Below are 19,079 nucleotides of genomic sequence, written 5' to 3'. Positions count from 1 at the left end.
CAAAGTGGGTCTTGAAGACAGAGCCTCTTTCCCTTTGCAGGGCCAGGCTACCACCCAGCCTCTTGATTCCCCATCACACACAGGGGGACCATTAACCCCCGTGGTTAAAACGCTGCAGTGATGTCCCACCAGTGGCTTAATAGGCCTGCAGGCCTGACCTCAGGGGCCCTCCCTGACCTGGTCCTTGTCTGCCTCCCAACTTCATCTCCCAAGACTCTGCCTTGCTCACTGAGCTCTGGCCGCGGCAGCCATGCCTGACCCAGAAGGTGATGGCTGGCTTCTGCCTCAGGGCCTTTGCACACTCATTCCCTTCACCTGGAGTTGGCTTCCTCCTGGCATTTGAATGGCTGACCTTTCTCTGCAATCAGATCTCAGCTCAGCCGGTCCTTCTCTGACTGCGCAGTCTGATGGGTCTCCCCTCCCAATTATTCCCCAGCGGATTGTCCCACCTGGTTTCCTTCACAGCATCTCCCAAGACCTAAGGTGGTGCCATCAGTTCATTTGCCTCCTTGTTTATTCTTGTCCTCACAGCCTGGAGTGAAAACTCCACGAGAGCAAAGTTTCTTTCATTCTGGTTCATAAATAGACCGCCAGTCCCTACGCCAAGTCTGTTAAACATGTGCTTTTAAATGGGGGTAAAAATACTCTCTCCTTCATGGGGTTGTTACAGGATTGTACGAGAAATAGAAACCTTGCCTGTGTCGTGTATTTGCTCTTCCTTTGCTGGCTCTGTACCATTTATTCTATCACAGCAGCACAATGAAATATGCAGTATTCTGCCTATTTTGCAGATGAGGACACTGATGCACAGAGAGGGTAAGCGGCTTGCCTGAGGTCACACAGCCCGCGGCTGCAGGAGTTGGACTTTTAAGTCTGACTATTTTGCAGCACACTAGAGTATCTGATGCAGAGCAGGTCACTTAAGCGGCACCTCCAAGAATGATGATGATGAAGATAATGATGAGGATAATGATAATGGTGACAACTGGTTCAACCTTGGCCTACAGCCCATCTATACCAGACACTGGCTTCAGCTCTCTTGTCTCCGCAGTGGGGTGCAGGGCACTGAGTGCTCCCAGCTTGACTTACTGGGGAAGAGTCAGCATCCTGCTCTCCAGGGGTCAGGGGACCCTCCCAGACTCCAGCAGGAGGAGGGGGAATCCGGTGCCTCCCTCCAGTGCCGAGCCGCCTCCCGGGAGCACAGCCAGGCTGTTGACATTCTCTGCCGTTGTCCAGGCTTGCCCTGGGGCAGACTCAGTGGATGAAGATGGTTGCAACAGTGAGGGATGTGGGCTTTTCCCCGAAGAAGCAACGCATGCCCCCTTTCCATGGCCACAACGTCTCTGTGCTTTCAGGGCCTGAACGTCAGGAGGGGAGAGCTCAGCTGCGGGGGATCCTTCTGAATTCAACATTCAGATGCAGGGTTGTGCTGTCTCCCATCCCAGGCACATGGCAGGGGTGGGACCAGGGTGGCCTTCTTTTCTAGGGAACAGGGAGTGGCTCAAAGGCCATGAAACTTCAGTTATGCAAGAGGAATAAGCTCCAGAGATCTGCCCTACAACACGGTTCCTGTAGCAGACAACACAGCCTTGTGCACTCCAACACCTGGTGAAAAGGTAAGCTCCTATTAGGCGTTCTTACCACACACACACAAAGACCTTCGGAGGTTACGGACGTGTTTCTTACCTTGATCGTGACGATAGTATCATGCATGCACGCATGTGTCCACCTCACCAAATTGTACACATTACACGTGCAGTGTTTTTCTGTGTATCAATTAAACCTCAATAAAACTGTTTTTGTTTTTTTTTAAAGCTTCCCTAAGTCTTTAAATGGGATCCACCATCTGCAGACAGTCTGAAGTGGATTTGGATTTCCCACAAACTTCTGAGTGTAAAAAATGCCGCCACGTTATTTACTTTAAATAAAATTAAACCGAATTCTGAGACAGCGCCCAAGGGGACAGTCATGTTATCACATCTGTAAAGCAGAACCATTTAGAAGGCCTGCAAGAGTTTATGACTTGAATCAAAAAGCACAAGCTCTCAAGGAATTTCCCTCATCATGCCACCCCCTGGGAAGTGACACAATTGAGTTCTAGCGAAGGAAGGGGGTTGGTCTCTGTGACACTTTAATATGTGCTCAATGAGCCACACATCATCCGCCAGTGCTCGCTGCGCCGAGAGCGCTTGTCCCATCACGGGGATGGGAACACGGGGCTTTGACGACGTCGAGGGCCTCATCCAGGGTCTCACGCCACTGAGTGTGACCCGGATCTGTGGAACCCCAAAGCCTTCCCTCAGCAGCCTCTGTCTGAGCAAAGTTTGTCCCCGTGTGCTCATCCTCCATGCCCAGAACCGGCTCTTCCGGCAGGGGGTGGCAGAGGCGTTGGTCAACTTTGTCAGTCATTCTCCTTCGGAATCCCAGCGAGCCAGGTGTGTCGGCTCCAGAGACAGTGCTGCTTCGTGCGTGTAGAGGCCCTGATTTTCCCCCTGGCCTCAAACTGACAGCTTCCTACTTGGCTTAGAGAGCTGCTCACAGCAGGATAATTCATTGAGATATTAATTTGGGTTCTGTTCTCCATGTTTCCAAGACGGTAGCCAGACCTTTGTGCCCTGTGTTTTCGCGGGAGGCCCACGGTTTAAGGCAGCAGCCAAGTTACCTCCACACCTTCTTCCCGGCCTCTTCTGAAAGCCCAGTATTGTTTATGAACCCAGTGCCCTCGCCTGGGACAAAGGTCAGCCTTTTCTGAAGGGCCGTCTCGCTCTCCTTTCTCAGCAGCACTGTCAAATTATTGATCATATCGACCATGTGTTGCTTTTACTGATTGAAGTCTCATGATTCATTCATTCCTTCCTTCATCAAATATTTACTGAACGCCTACGTTAGCCAGCCACCACTCTATTCAGGAGTAGGCATGGGGCTGCTCTCTTTGAACCAGAATACCACCTTCCACAATGTCTAGGACCTGTGAACTCTACAGGAAAACTTCATTCAATATGACGCATACACACCTCCTTTAAGACTGTGGACGGTTCTTGATTACATAAAAAATCACAAACAGACATAAACACACACAGAATACTTTTGAACCGGAAAAACAAATTCAGAAAAACAAATTGATAAAATATTAAAAGTAGCAATCTTTGAATGTTGGGACCGTAAATGACTTTTTCCTATTTATTTTTTGCACTATGGATTTTCTTCAATAAAAGTGTTTATCTTTACCATGAAAAGGACTCAGCATTTCAGCAATACAGCGTCACGTGTGTTGATTCAGTTTTGCAATTGGTAGCAACTCAGTTTTCACAACATCTGAATCGTAAAGTCTAACGATGCCAACTACATTTCTCATGCATCCATCACACCTTTGCCTTTTTTATTTCCAAAACAGCCACATCCGAAGAAACGTGAATAAATACTGGATGTGTGCTAATTTACTTAGTATATCCATGTGGTATGCAGGGTTCTGCAAAACTGAAGAAAAATGCAATGAAGAAGCAAGACCATGCAAACAGAAATAAGCAACTATGCATGAGATATGGCCTAGTTAATGGTGATCGGAAATGTGAAAATAAGGCGGGATGGCTCCTAGAAGGCACAAAACTTCTTGAAACTCTCTACGGAAAGAAAAACAGAGAGAAAGACAAACAAGGGTGCAAAAAAAAAAAAAAAAATACCCTCAAAAGAGCCCAGAGCATTCCATCACAAATAAAACATTAACCAAGTGACAAACGCAACGTCCCGTCCAGTAAGTGAGCACCTGGGTTCAAGGTGAGTCGGGCTCTGCCTCTTTGCGCTCCCCACGCTCAGCCTGGGGCCCCGCGTGCAGCCTTGGGACTTTAATCACACCACATGCAGGCCCATCTGTCTCCTGAGGTCCCGTTCACTGCTGGAGCCCCACTTCTGGGCACCCCAGCGTCTGCAGGATAAAGTGACTCAAGCTGGTGGGCCTGCAGTGGAGGTACACACACCAGCTGCCGCAGCCTCAGCATCTCGTGGACAGATCGCCCACCCTGTGATGGTTAATTATTTATGCCAACGTGACTGGCCACCAGGTGACCAGATTAGTCATTGTCTCTGCCTGCTTCCCTGAGGGTGTTTCTGGAAGAGATGAGCCTTTGAACTGGCGCGCTCCGTGAAGGAGATTGCTCTCCCAGGTGTGGGAAGGCATTGCCCAATTTGCTAGAGCCTCATTGGAAGAAAAGGTGGAGGAAGGAGGAACCTGCCCTTTTTTCTTCCTGCATCCCGCCTGATTCAGCTGGGACATCGCTTCTCGCCTCCTCTGGCTCTTGGACTGGGATTTAAGCCACCAGCTGCCCTGGTCCTCAGGCCTTCAAACTCGGGCTGAGCTAACCCCCGCCCCCAGCTCCCTGCTTTCCCGGGTCTCAGCTTGCAGACGGCAGATCACGGCGTCTCTCAGCTTCCAAGTGTGTGTGAGCCAATTCTTCACGACAAATTTCTCTATCTACACGTCTGTAAGTATAGAGGTACATATGTGTGTGTGTGCGTGTGTGCACATATATGTACATACCATACATAGATGTAGGAAATATATTTCCATCCTGCTGGTTCTGTTTCTCTGGAGAAGCTTGACTAATACACACCTTTTCCACTGGTCACGCTGTCCCTCATCCCAGTCCCTCTTGCTGAACTTGAAACCATCTCATCCTTCTCTTATGCCTTGTCCCATACTAGAGCCTTAACTCATCACAATTGTGTGACTTCATCTTTATTTACTTATTTTTCGGAGTTTATTTTTAAAAGCACAAAGTATTGTGAAAAATATTGAAGAAAAACTTTTAATTTGCTCTGAATTCCACCAATAAGAAAATAATCCTGTTAAAAAGTCACTGCATTTTGGGGCTGGCCCAGTGGCTTAGTGGTTAAGTTCACACGCTTCACTTCCCTGGCCCAGGGTTCACAGGCTCTGATCCCAGGCGCGGACCAAGCACCACTTGTCAGGCCATGCTGTGGAGGCATCCCACATAAAATAGAGGAAGATTGACACAGATATTAACTCAGCGCCAACCTTCCTCACACACAAAAAAGAAAGTCACTGCATTACATGTCATAGACCCAAGTATGTTATGTAGGACGACAACAACAGCATGAACTAATGTTTAATGAGCACCTGTATGTGTCAGGCACACAGGCACATAGCATTTTATAGCTCTGAGAACCACTGAATATACTCACTGTATGACCCCCATTTAACAAATGAGGAAACTGAGGCACAGAGGTTGAGGGAGACTGCTCCGCTCACACACTGGTGAGTACCGGATGGGATCAGAGCCCAGGGGTCATTTCTCAGAACTCATATTCCTGGTACCCAATCCAGCAGTTTATCTCCTGCATTCAGAAGTCTTCCCTGTGCCGAGACACGTTATTCGAAAGCAGCGCTTTTAGTGACTACGAAAGGTTGTATCTCTTGGTTACACAAGAATTTAACCAAACTCTCATCATTTGATGTTTAGATTATTTTCTACATCCAGCGATCACTAATAAAATTGAAATATGTTTGTACTTACATCTTGGTGCACAGCCAGTTGATGCCCTTCTTTGACCCCCAACCTCAGGCCTTGGTTGATTTGAACCACAGTTGAAGGAATTAGAACGAGAAACTCAGAGATGAAAGGAAACAATACGATTCCCATCCTCACCACTATCACGTCACAGCATTCCGAAAATCTAGCCCATGCAATAAAATAGGAAAAAGTCAATAGGTATAATTATTAGAAAATAGAACATTGCGTTATTTTTGCTGGTGACATTGTCTATCTTGAAAGGCCAAAAATATCAACCAAAAGTATAAAAACAATGAGTGCCCACAAATGTGTTGAGTTACAAGAAGATAAATGCAGATGGACAGTTTCAATGCATATTAACCAAACAAGGTAGAAAATGTGACCGATGAAAGATCATGTTCCCAGCAGACACGGAAATGAGAAACGTTTAAAATCAATGCAATCAGAACTTTATAGGGTCGATATAAAGGGAATGATTAAATTAATTTTTAGGCTTAATAATTAAATAAACGATATTACAGTCTTTACTGCTGGGAAGGAATGTGGAGTACTCCAAGGACGCCAACTTTACCCTGGTGATTTATAAATTTAATGAGTTGTAATTAAAAGCAAACAAGATGCTTTTTCTTTTGCAATTAGACAAAGTATTTTAAACTTTATGTTGAAGAATGAGTAGATGATAATGGCTAAGAAAAGTCTGAAAATTAAGACTCGAGTCAAATATTAAGTTTATACAATTACAAAAAGATGTCAAAGAAGCGGTAATTAGCAAACGATGAGGGTGGTGATTTAATTCCGAGGGGAAAGCGGAGATTGTCCAAAACAGTGTAACGAGGCTATTGATTAGCACTTGGAATATTCAGAAAAGCTCTGACCTCTCAGCTTACAGACACAACAAAGCAAAGCAAAATAACACCAATCTAAGACGAGAGAAAGCATCAGCATCTAACTCGTGTGCAGTCAGTGTGCAAACGAAACTGAAAAGAATTATATAGGTTGGCACTTATTCTGCAGTTCAAGGAAATCGTTACTAAGCATAAAAGCAAACAAAAATGATCATGATGTCATTAACCACGTATTTAATTACAGAAAAAACGAAAATATTTCTGTATAAAATATACTATAAATACTGAAAAGTATACTGTACAGTTGGCAAAAAAATTGCCTTGTAACACAGAAAATGTTAATCTCTTTATATATAAAGTTAATTTACTAATCCTCTCAAAAACAGAATATAAAGTAATTCACAAGAAGAAGCAATGACAAGAGGAGAATCACAAATAGCTAATAAATATCTGAGGCATAGCTGGAACTCAGTCATGATCAAAGGAATCTACATTGAAAGGGCCATGAATATCGCTTGTTAAGCTGTCACGCTGAAAATATGTGCATTTTAAAAACAGTTTCAAGAGTTGATGAAAATACAGCAAGTAGAGTACCTGAAAGCTTTACTGGTGAGTTTGAATTGCAAAATATTCCTGAAAAACAACTTGGCAATAGGTCTATCAAAAGTTTTAAAATACTCCATGTATTTTGACCCAGAAATCAAACACAGGTTTCTTTGCTTGTGCGTTTGTTTGTTTAGGTAAACGCTTAGTGCATTTGCCCTATTTTAAATTTTTTGCTGAGATTCTCTCACTTAACCCTCACAAAACCCTGTAAAGTAGGGACTCATTACCATCTTGCAAACGTGGAAAAGAGAATTAGAGGGAACGAGGCGAGTCACGAGAGCTGGCATCCCAAACCTCAGAACTTGCCGAGGCCACAGGCCAGGGCGAGAGCTGTGCTCTGCTCCGCTCTCCCGCCGTGCACACACGCGCAAGAATGTCCATGGCCTCATTACCTACAACAGAAAAGCAAAGAGAAAAATTGGGAGGGAGCTAGAGAACTGAAATGCATACAATGTGACAGCAGGCTTAAGGTTGCAGAATTTTCGAATGATACATTTTCCAGTAAAAAAGTAACTGCTTAATCTCCTGAAAAGTGAAAAAAAAGACACAGTACTAAAAGAAGACCAAACCCCACCAAAATATTAACCACTTTGAGCTCTAGGTGGAAAGTATGGGTAACTATTACTTATGCTTTCGTTTTCATCCAAATTTTCTCAAATGAACATGGAATGTTTGTGCAGTTGTATACAACATATGTAAGTGTGGATGAACTCACACACGCATGTCACCCCAAAATGAAGATTGCTCCCAACAGAGCCTCCGTGCAAGGTTGCACCCACGCGCCGCAGCCATGAGGTCCATGTTCACTAACACTCTTTCCCACCAAACCCCCACCCAGGGTTATCTCCTCTGTGGTTACAAACTCCTTTCCTAACCCATCCTTGACCCATCCGGCCGGGGAGGGGCTCATCTCTGTGCCTCTGGCAGTGGAAGCCCTGGTGTAGCCCCGACTGCACATGGGTGAACTCCAACTCTTCCTCAGTCACCAGATCCTATTGCTTCAACCTCTTTAAGACTTCCCAGATTCTTTCTTTCCCTGGGACACCCATGACGCCTAGGGCTCCAGCTGACTCCCGTTTTGCAAGGTGTCATTGATGCGGGGTCGGTGAGCCGAGGAGTCAAAAGAAAGATTTCTTAGACTCTCAAGATCTGGCAGTAGTGCTCTTTTATTTAGAGAATAGTGTGGAATAGCATGGGGACAGGACCCATGGGCAGTCAGAGCTTCTGCTGCCGCCGCTTCTGCTGCCCACATTGGCATGGGGACAGGGCCCATGGGCAGGCAGAGCAGCTGCTGCTGCCCCCGCTGGCATGGGGACAGGACCCATGGGCAGGCAGAGCTGGTGTGTGGGGACAGGACCCACGGGCAGTCAGAGCTCCTGCTGCTGCCCTGAGTTGAGGGTTAGGGCTAATTTTTATAAGGCATGGGTACGTGACTTATTTTTACTGGAAAAAAAAGAAAAAGATGATGTAAAAAGTCATTAAATGATTTCAGTGCAGATGGGGTCTGGTTATTGTGCGGTCATATAACTTTAGATACGAATCTGGCCATATAGATCGTCATGCAGGTGAGGATGCCCCGGGCTTCTCTCCCTGGGGCAGTCCTAATTCATACCATAAAAAAAGTCCACTGGGTCATATAGTTTGGCATGTAGGCCAGGTCACCTTGGGCTTCTCTAGCTGGGGCAGCCTTAATCCACATCATCATGACCACCCTGGCATGCCCGTGCCAATAGAGCACCTGGGTTATTTGTCATGTGATCCTCCGATAAATCCTCCAGGGATCTCCTACTGCCTATAGTGTAGAGTTCACATCTTTAGCAACCGCATTGATTTTCAGACTAAATATTATGACCAATCTGGATATCTGAATCTAACCGCACTGCAACCGTTTGCCTCCCACCGTCTGCCCCAGACTGAGCTGAGAGCCCAATCTGGGGGCCCTGCAGAACAGCGTGGGGAGAGCATCCATAGCTCCAGAGGAAAGAAGGACAAACCCAGTGGCTTGTTGGGGGTGGGGTCAAGGGCTGGAGGAATATTTTTTATTCTGGGGAGGCATGGTGGCATCTGCAGTTTATGACAGCAGGAAATAGGAGAGGAGAAGAAACTAAGAAGTATTTTTGAAGGGTTTAAAAGGCACTAGGAAAGAGCTTGAGTTATTCTGAAATTAATTTTAGTCACATGAGCAGAGTCATTTAGTTCCAGTCACGATGCCTTTACTGCTGGAATCAAGGCTTTGTGAGCATCCCACTTGTACTGAACTGCGTAACAGCTCCTATAACTGCGCTGTTGCCATGACCTGTTTCCACGCAGGGCAGGGCTCTCACTTACATGAACTGAGGCCCAAGGAGAGCAGGTGCCTACTCCACTCACATTCCACAGAGATGTTCTAGAATCCAGACCAGGGATGGGCAAACACGGGCAGCGGATGAGTTGGTACCTGTTTTTGTAAATGAAGTTTTATTGGATCAGAGGCACGTGCATTCCTGCCCATCTTGCCTTTGGCTGCTTTCCCGCCGCTACAGCAGAGTCGAGTCCCTGCAGCAGAGACCATCTGGCAGCAAAGCCTAAAATATTGACTGTCTCGGCCTTTCCAGGGAATGTTTACTGGAGCCTGATCCAGAGCAGCAAGCCAAGACTTGAGAAGGAAGCAGTCAAGGGCTGAGTAGCCACCTTAGCCGACTGGAAGAGACATAAAAGAGGCTGTGGTTAGAGGAGCCATGAGGCTCAATGCCCTGGGAAGACGGTCTGAGGGGCGTCATCCCGATTCAAGTGAAACAGGCTGCAAAGACGCGTCCCCTGGAGGCTGGGGGACTCGGTGCACTCAACCCTGAGAAAGTTAAAGGGAAAGAGGCTGGACGAGCTACAGGGGACATGACTATGGTGGAGAAGGGGCCGGGTTCCCGCTGCTTGTGTTTCCCTGGACCTGACGTGGGCCGAGAAAGAGGGGAGAGAGACAGAGGAAGAAGCCAGGCCATCCACGCTGTGCTCATGAGGCCACTCGGGCTGGAAGCCAGGGGTAAAGGAAGAGTTTAATGCACCTGCCAGATGGACGCCTGCACTTCCCGAAGCGGGGCGTGGGAGCAGGGGCCTCAGGGATGGGCTGAGTGATCTCTGAGCAGCCCACTGGCCTCTCAGCAAAGGGCACCAACCCCAGCTCACAGGAGTCACGGGAATGAGCTTTCTGTCCTCTTCCTCCCTCTCCTCACTGTCCTCTCCAACACTAGAGGTCAGAGGCGACACTTGAAAGGCAGGTGGGGGTAGGTGGTGGGAAGCACGGGCAGAGCCCACGGAAAAGCAGCTCATGGCATCCACTTTCCCACCCCTGCGTAGTGTGGGCCTGAGTGGGGGCGGGAGGGGGAGTGGAGGGGGAGATTTACCTTGAAGGGAGGTTCAGGGATTTCAGTATTGTCTGCACAGGGCTGTTCTGATGACTGAAGTGGGGCTCTTTACTGACTTGTATGGAACGGAAGACTTTCATTATCTGGGAGTGTGAGAAAAGTCACAGGCCTGCCCTAGATTTTGTCCAACAGGTGAAGGAAAACTGGCCCCATAGAGCCTATTTGAACCAACAGAGGAGAAAAGAATATTGTCTACCTTTAGGGAAAAAAAAGTCAGCACAAAAGAGGCGCAAAATGGTGAGTTGCATGAGGACTCCATATTGGTGAGTAATAGGGAGCGGTGGGGACTATGGCATATTAAGACTGGAAGTCTCTCTAAAGAGGTAGCCATGGCTCCCTCTAGCTTCCTGATGCCTCCTGAAAATTCAAACTCATTTTTGCTCAATGTACTGATGAGAATCCAGAAATGCAAAGATCTGAACTTTTATGCAAAATATATACTCAGCATCAAATTCCTTGTTTTTCAAAATTTCTTACAGCCAACACTGGGAGAACCAAACAAACTCACCCAGTAATTAGATGTTGCTGACTTCTTTGAAATGAGATCTAATCAGCACCAATATGCCACATTTTATGCACATATGCTCCTTCCCTTCTACTTTTTCTTTGTTACATTAACATCTTGTATAATACAGAAACTCTGCTTCTGATGTTAGTAATGATCACAATCAAGAAATTTCAAAGCTTTTATTAACAAATAATAAATAAAACGAAAAGAAAATACGTCATATAACCAACACTGTGCACATTTACTTCTTCTTGCCCTTGCTGGTTTAATTCTCTTACTTCTCCAAATTTCAAAAAACAAGTGTTTTCATGGCATCAACATAAGAATCAAGCGTACTTCCCCTCTGATTCAGGAAGAAGAAAGAAGCAGAGAAATGCCCCACCTGAGGTCTGTTTGGAAACAAACTCGCTGAGTCCACTAGAACATGATATTATTCAAATAACGTTATTCTTCCTGTGGACTGTAGACTCTATTAACGTCTGTTCTATAAACAATAAAACCTATTCACCCGTGAAATTCATTTGTGTGAACGTGCTTATTACGGAGACATTACAATAAAGGAAACGTATGCTGGAATTTGAGTGATATGACACTGCATATTATAAGGAAATATTCCTTGTCAAAAGAACAAATATTAGCAGAAAATAAAGCCCAATTTGAATGCAAAGCTGAGACGAGTGCTAAGTACATAAACTGAACTTGATTTTCTCTGGGTCCGTTCATTTTCGAGTGATGAAAGCAAATATGCAACTTCACCTGTTTCCTTCCGCTGCTCTGTTCTGTAGACTCCGATTAATCTGTTTCGGGAACGACTTGCAGTGTTCAGGGCCCCAGAGCCAGACCCAGCCTGTCTACGTTGCCCTGTGCCGGGACGATGCGTGGAAACGTCGGTGTCCTCCCTGTGGAATGCTGCAAACAGCTTAGCTTTTCATCACAATAGACGGAAATAAAAATATGACTGTCGACAACTCTTTTATTTTATTCATTCCATTTATTTCTGGCTGGAATCACAGTTTTCTAGGTTCCTTGGAAGACCTAGCTGACAGAGCCCTGAGCATTTGGAACGAAACTCCCCCAGCACATCGGCAGCACACAAAATGCTCAACCTTCAGACCCCAGATTCTCCCGCAGCTTCCACTGGGGATGGGAAACTCAGAGTTAGCCAACTTTCCTCTTTGAAGAAAGAATGGGCTGGGGACAGTGGCTGCTCTCCCCCAGGGCCTCTGTGTAGAGTGTTTGCAAGGCTATTAGTCTGAGCTACAAAAGAGCTTCAAAACGCGTGAAGACCTGCTCCTCACCAACACCAGACAAACAGGCAGCACCTTCGAGGTCGCATCCTCTTAAAGAACTAAAAAGAAATGTCCGGGGAGGAAAGCAAGCCAGCGAAAGCAGGAACGAACTTCCAGCAGGCAAAAAATTTTGTCTTCATTCCAAAGATCATAATCCCACGCTAATCATGAGAAAAACTTCAGACAAATTTTAACAGAGGGGCATCCTACAATACCCCCGACCAGTACTCCCCAAAACTGTCGAGGTCATCAAAAACAAAGAAAGCCTGAGAAACTGTCACAGTCAAGAGGAGCCTAAGAAAATATGACAAGTAAACGTAATATGATATTCTGGACGGGGTTTTGAACGAACAAATGATATTAGGTAAAACATAAGGAAATTGGAACAAACTGTAGATTCTATTTAGTAAGAATGTATCAGTGTTGGCTCATTGACTGTAACAAATGTCCCATACTAATGTAGAATGTTAAAAATAGGGGAAACGGGGGCTGGCACCGTGGCCCAGTGGTTAGGTTGGCATGCTCTGCTTCAGCGGCCCAGGGCTCACTGGTTTGGATCCTGGGCGCAGACGTAGTACCGCTCATCAGGCCATGCTGAGGCGGGCGCCCCACATAAAAGGACTAGAATGACTTAGAACTAGAATGAGAAGTATGTAGGGGGGTTTTGAGGAGAAAAAAAAAAGGAAGATTGACAACAGATGTTAGCTCAGGGCCAGTCTTCCTCACCAAAAAAGGGGGAAATGGATGAGAGGTACAGGGGAACTTTGATTATCATCCTAATTTCTCTGTAAATCTAAAACTGTTCTAAAAATAAGGACAAAGGAGCTGAATAGAACTTTCTGCAAAGAAGATATTCCAATGGTCACATAAAAATATATGCATCATTGCTGATGATGGGAAATGCAAGTCAAAACCATGAGATACCAGTTTATACCTCTTGGGATAACTGAAATTAAATTTGTACAAATTAAGTTTCACTACTTGTGCTGCAAATTTCTATAGGTTTTGACAAATATATACCATCATGTATACACCATTACAGTATCAAACAGAATCATTTCACTGCCTTAAAAATACCCAATATTGGGGCCAGCCCAGTGGCGTGGCGGTTAAGTTTGTGTGCTCTGCTTCAGTGGCCCGGGGTTCGCTGGTTCAGATCCCAGGTGCAGAGCTACACACTACTCACCAAGCCATGCTGTGGCAGGTGTCCCCATATAAAGTAGAGGAAGATGGGCACAGATGTTAGCTCAGGGCCAATCCTTTTCAGCAAAAAGAGCAGGGTTGGTGGTGGAAGTTAGCTTAGGGCTAATCTTCCTCAAAAAGAAAAATACCCAATGTTTTCCCTGTCCACCTCTCCTTTCCACACTGAACTTGTGGTGACCCACCCTGAACACCCCTACAAAAGTTCTAGAGGAGCAGCCTTCCTGCCTCTTCTAGCTTTTGGTGGCTCAGGTGTTCCTTGGCTCATGGCTGCATCACTCCAGTCCCTGCCTCCATCTTCACATGGCTTCTCCCCTGTGTGTGTCAAATTTGGCTCTATCTCCTACAAGGACCCTTGTCATTGGATTTAGGGCCCACCTGGATAATCTAAGATGATCTCATCTCAAGATCGTTAACTCAATTATATCTTCAAAGACTCTTTTTCCAAATAAGGTCACATCCACAGGTTCCATGGGTCAGGAGGAGGACGTATGTTTTTGGGAGCAGTTGTTCCACTCACTACTGTGACCTATATCGTTATGGGTAGAGTAGCAATCTTCAATCTTTGGATGTTCCGATTCTACCAAGTAGAAGGGCCGTGCAAGGAGGAAATGACAGTTCCCAGAAAATTGGGAGGGCCAGGGAGAGGAGATAATAGGTGTCGACTAGCTGCCTCGTGTTCATTTAAGAAGTGCTTGGCCAAATCAGGACTAGAGCTGGGACCACCTCACACACAAAACCCAAACACTTAGTTTCACATCCCATGTCTCAGCCACACAGAATTTCCCCACGTGGCTGAGATTAGCATCTCAGCCTCTGTTCCTCAAAATTACCATCCATTCAGGCTCAAGTGTTTTTTAATCATTCATTAAGAAAAGGCGTGTTGAATAATTGAAGTCTATAAATAAAACTACACAAAATATGTCCAACCCAATATAAATTGCTTATTTTAGAGAATGTACACATTTATTACTGCAAATTCACACACACGCACACATTTTTAAAGTACTCCCCCCGGTTGGGCGGAAGTCCCTGCCGATTCATTAAGGCAAGAGCAATAAGAAGACATTTGTTTGACCATGTTCTGCTATTTGGACATTTCACTAATTCGCAAAGCCATCTGTGTAGTTTTATAGTATTTGATTTTTTCTTTTTGTTTAAAATTGGCACCTGAGCTAACAACTGTTGCCAATCTTCTTTTTTTTCCCCTGCTTTTTATCCTCAAATCCCCCTGTACATAGTTGTATATTTTAGTTGCAGGTCCTTCTAGTTGTGGCATGTGGGACCCCACCTCAACATGACTTGACAAGTGGTGCTATGTCCGTGCACAGGATCCGAACCAGCGAAACTCTGGGCTGCCAAAGTGGAGCACGTGAGCTTAACCACTCGGCCACAGGGCCGGCCCCTGATTTTATCTTTTGTGAAACTTCCTCCTAATAACCCAGAGACAGCTCCTCCTTTGCTGTGAGAACCAAAGGGACTGAGCATTGTAAGAGTCTCAGAGACACAAAGAACATAGACTGGAGTTCAAGATGAGGATTTTGCCTTGTCCATTCTATAGAACTTGTCCAAGAAATGTGCTTGTGGGAGGCACCCACTTTCACTGAGCCATGAGAATGATGTGTTCAGTTAATTCCCCTTGAGATGTTTGATCAGTGCTGTAAGTCGAAACAAAGTCCAGGCCAACAGCATCAGAACTCTGGAGTCACCATCTCTTGCCTTTTCTTTAAGAAGTGAAAGCTCCAAGTAATCCATCCTGCTACTCAATGTGCAGCCAAAGTAGCATTTTCAGATGAGAATCTACCATCAGCTGTTTTGTCTTGCTCATTCATTTCAGTGTTGTTAGATCCTTTGTTTCTTTGATGCTCAGAATATTGCACCATTTGGCTCTAAAATCTACATTAGAAGAGCATTAATTAAAGGCAGACACATTGAAGTGAAGATTGTGTTAAAATTATGCTTGAAGGTCCAATGTAATTAATTTTGTGCAAGAGAAACATAAGAGAGGGAGAATGAAACTGGAGGAAACAACACCACGACCCACAAAATGATAATGAGAAATCCAACTGCAGATTAGACAAAATATGAAAAGACACATGGAGTAATTAAGCTTCAAGGGGGAATCAAGCCAAGAGTCACCCTCTCTGTGCTCACAAACATTCAAAGGGACACAGGTCTCATGCCCGTGTCTTTCTGCTGGACAGGGTGAGTTGCAGTAACTATTTGCCAGCTGGATGAAGACGATGATTATGATGCAAATTTGCTAAGAGCTTGGACAATGGAGTTAAGAAAATGGCTCAACAAAGAAGCAATCTCATTTAATGAAAGTGTAAGAAACAGATAATGAACTGTGATAAAGTTCACCTCCCTTCCAAGACGGGGCCAGAGCTACTACAATGCATTAAGGCTCATTAATCCCAGAAAAGTCAACATTACAAGGATGGTTATTAGGGCAAACTCAATTTACAAGGCCTAGCGATAGTACATTTGAATTTACTGCATCTGTATTTCAGTCGTGCCTTAGGGTGCTGTGATCGAAAGTCACAGAAATCTCATGAAATTGAGTCTAGTAAAAAAGAAGATGAATTTATAGAACCCATTGTTCATGTGGGAACCCATCCTACGACCCTAAACCACCATGCTAATGACGATGATCATTTGATAATAAAGATAACTAACACAGGCCACAGGGACCATGACTGGCTTCTTCGGAACAAGCGTGGCCACTGGCTTCTGCATAACGCCGCATGGTTTATTTAACCAGCATCCGGGATAAACTCTGTCATGGTTAATCTTCCATGGGGTGAGGAAAAACAGGGATTTGCATTAACTTGGTTGCATAACAGCTAACATTGGCTGTGGGCTTCATCTGTGCTGTTCCCTGTCCTGGTGCCCCATGTGTGATGTCTCATTAAATCCGTACACTATGGGACACTTAATGTCTCCTTTCACAGAGGAGGAAGGAAGTCCAGGGAGATGAGTGACAGTAAAGTGTGGCAGAACCAGGAACTGAGCCCCTTCAGGCAGACTCCAGAGCTCGTCTGTTTAACTAAACCAAGACCCCTGTGAGTGTCTGGTTGCTGCAGTAACAAATCAGAAGATCAACAGCTTAAGGCAGCAATGGTCCTTATCTCGCAGTTTCTGTTAGTCAGCAGTGGGGCACAGCATGGCTCAGCTGGGTTCTGCTCAGTCTCACAAGACGGAAATCAAGGTGCGTAGGCTGGGCCCTCACCTGGAGCCTCAGGGACGAGACGCTCCCAAGTGCAGTCAGGCTGCTGCCAGAATCCACCTGCTCATGCTGTCCACCAGGTCCCTGCGTCTTCAAGCTGGTAAGGCCGTGTTCAGTCCTTTCGACTTCAAGTGTCTCTGACTTCCCCTCTGGCATCTTCTTCCGCTTTCCAATGACATGCCCCTCATTTTCCTCTGAGCCCTCACCAGCAGTCCCCGCTAACGTCCATATTTCTACCATCAATCTATTTACAGTGATTTAAGAATTTTCTAAGATGATTTAGGACTTCTCCACCACACTCCTCAGAACCCTTCCCATCCATAGCCAAATGCAAAATGATAAAACATTTTTTCTTTCACTTAAAATAAAACCCCAACCGAATGCACACTCCCTGGGCCTGAAGAGGCTGGCGTTCTTCATTCATTTAGCGGCGGCTCACTGAGCCTTGAGCTGGTGCTGGACTTAAGAGTGAAGGATGCACACCCGCAGGAAGATCGGCTCTTGGTGGGTGATTCAGAAAGGCGAGCAAGCAGTTAAGATGCAGCTCGGCAGGATAAATGTTAGGAAAATTCAGGGGTCTGAGGAAACTTGAAAATGGATACCTGACCCAGCCAGGTGGGTGGGGGCGTGGACAGGGAAAGCTCTCTGAAGAATGTGACATGTAAACCAAGACCTGAAAATCAGTGGAACCAGGGGAAGGGATGGGTTGGGGAGAAGAGGGGGTGAATGTTAGAGGCAAAAGGAAGGGCATGTGCAAAGGCCCAGAGGCAGATGACCATGGAAGATAACCAGTCAAGATGGAATATGGAGGATGGGGAGGCCATGGTGAGAGATGGCTCAGAGAGGTTGGCAGGAACCGCAGTCTTCAGGGCCCTGCTGGCCACATCAAAGAGTTGGGACTTGACTCTGAAGGTGTTGGATGACTGTTGAAATATTGAATGACCAGAATAGTCTGGAAATCTAAAAGAAAACCCAGTGGTCTCTTTGTCTCTCTCCTTTAATCTAAGTACTTTGCTACTTAGACAAACACTTTGGGGCTGCTTTGGCCCTTCTGACGTCCCTTCGCCAAAGCTCCAGGCAATCTAGGTCACATCCCCTGCTCACAGGAGGTTGGGGTTATTGAGCGATGTGCATTCTGGAGACTCCCAGCCACAGAGCCCAGCAGGACTGTAGCTCTGTCTGTCTCTTTTGAGGACTTTCCGTCCCTCCATCCAGTGCCACTTTGGGCAGTCCTGTGAAGAACCTGGCAGAGCCGAGAGTTTTGGGTGGGAGGAAAAGTCTCATCTCTCTAGTGGAGGGTACCATTTTGTTTGTGACTCTCTTTCCTGTCTGTGTCGTCAACGTTTGCTTCCAGACTAATTGATCTTCCTGGTGACCTTGTTCAGGGAGACTTCCGGGCGACAAGTGGAGCAAACGTTGGACCGATCTCTTGTGATCTTCATGACTTTACGTTGCTCGAGTCAGTTCAAGCCACTGTAGGATTTCTCAACAGTCATATTAATTTGAAATGTAAGCAATGCTCTTCTTTGATGCTAATCTTTTGTTGGAGCAGAAGATTCAGGATAAAAAATGTTGGAAGTGGCTTTATAATAAATCCTGCGTGTAGATATGGGGTTCACTCTCTTTTTTTCACAGCTGGCATCTCTCAAAGAGTTCTGTGAGTTAAAATCTACTTTTGGATATTTCTCCTGTCACTCTTGCAAACAGAGCAGGGACTGAGTTGAAGAATCAATTCAGAAATTAAAATCAGGCGCTGGATGTCATTGTGCTAGGCCTCATATCAAAGCTCTCCAGCTTCTGTAACGAATTTCTAAAGCCAACCCAGGAGTTGCTGAAGGTCTGAAAATGGCATTCTTTAGCTTTTAACTTTCACATAAAACAGAATAAAAAATTATCACATGTCCAAAAAGAATCTGGCTACTGCTTCTAATAAATTCCCGTGCATGCTCCAGATGCAGAATTGGATAACGTGTTGTCAGCTCATTCATTCTTCACGGAGCTTATTTTTATTTGGGTTGCAGGCATTAAAAAAGATGTCAGATATGTATATATTAATATCTCTCTCTATTTATACATACGCACACTTCCAGATATATCTAAATACATACCCACAAATACGCACGCATATATATTTTCTCTATCCCAACCAACTCTGCTGTTGGTGGTATCTGTTCTACCAGAGCTCTTCCCAATGAAATATTTCCAGGTACGATCTGGAAAGAATCTTTAGGGTCATCTTATCTCTTGCATCTGATCCTGGATAATGTCTTTAATAGGGAATCCATTGTCTCCTGAAATGGACCTTTTGATTGTTAGACTTCTCTGTTAGAAATTCCTTCCTTACTTTGAGAAAATGTCTGTTTTCCTATAATTTTCACCCTTTAGGATGCATTAAAGAAGTTTGCCTATCTAACTGGCAATTAGATGTAAGAGACTGAATGAAAGAAGAGAGTTTTGAAGTGAGGCAAACATTTGA

The sequence above is a fragment of the Equus caballus genome, chromosome 22 (genome assembly GCF_041296265.1).
Source record: "Equus caballus isolate H_3958 breed thoroughbred chromosome 22, TB-T2T, whole genome shotgun sequence".
Lineage (NCBI taxonomy): Eukaryota > Metazoa > Chordata > Mammalia > Perissodactyla > Equidae > Equus > Equus caballus.
Note: the sequence above shows the minus strand (reverse complement) of the source record.